The sequence below is a fragment of the Aplysia californica genome, unplaced genomic scaffold (assembly GCF_000002075.1).
Source record: "Aplysia californica isolate F4 #8 unplaced genomic scaffold, AplCal3.0 scaffold00186, whole genome shotgun sequence".
Lineage (NCBI taxonomy): Eukaryota > Metazoa > Mollusca > Gastropoda > Aplysiida > Aplysiidae > Aplysia > Aplysia californica.
The window spans coordinates 1,161,220-1,162,234 of NW_004797456.1; positions in this window are offsets into that span (position 1 = coordinate 1,161,220).

Below are 1,015 nucleotides of genomic sequence, written 5' to 3' on the forward strand. Positions count from 1 at the left end.
GCATATTGACTAAAAAGTTATTATGATGATTATTTTCTCTTTCGTTTTTTCTACTTGTTTATCGTTACTTCCGTCTGTCTTTTTGTCCTGCATTAAAAAATCGTGATCTCGTCGGTGTGCTTCTCTTTATTCGAACAAACTGTGAATTTTGGTTCCCATTATCTTGATTGTTTCTTAGAATCCAATTATATGTGTAAATCTTGTCTCCCTTTAGCAGGCACTTTCTCACCCGGACTCACACTGTGTGGCTGAAACGACGTCTATCGTGGCGGAAATATCCTGACCACATTGCGCAATCCCCGTTTCATTTATTGGTTTGATACATTTAAGGGCAGCAAGATTTTCTTTCTGGGAGGAAAGGGGGAAGGGGGGGGGGGCAAAAAGCTACCATTTTGGCACGATTTGATCAAATTCCCCCAAAATCTAATAGATTTGATTTTCTAGGTCACGGTCGGCTCCAATGTGACGGAAACAACCAATCAGAAGACCAGAAGGCTTCCTCGCGGTGCGGACTCCCATCTTTTGTTCGTGCACAGAATGCCACAGGGTCTTATGGAGTTCCGATTCAAATTTGATAAAGAAAAACAGAGGTCAATTTGATATTATTGTTCCCTGGCCAGCACCATTACTGGACCCGACTTGATCTGACCTGATCTTGCATTTGACCAATAGGCATCTGTCCTTATAAGGCTCCTAGCCATCACGCAAAGTGCATCTTTTGATTCCCGAGTTAGGAAGTTTTTTTTTTTTTTTTGTTGTTTTATCCAGCATCTCCGTCCGTCTGTCTGCTGGGAAGTTGTAGGCCTCTTAGCCCGGGTTGGCCCTGACAGGCACATCCTAAAAGACCGAAATTGTGTTGATGGAGGCGTAATACATTTACAATAAAATAGCAGCTTCAGGGCACGCCCACGCCTTCACTTTGGGAACTGTGCACTACATGTGGCGTCGATGGCCTAGTGGTTAGGCTCTCGGACTCGCAACCGTATGGTCGTGGGTTCGAATCCCGTCAGGGGCC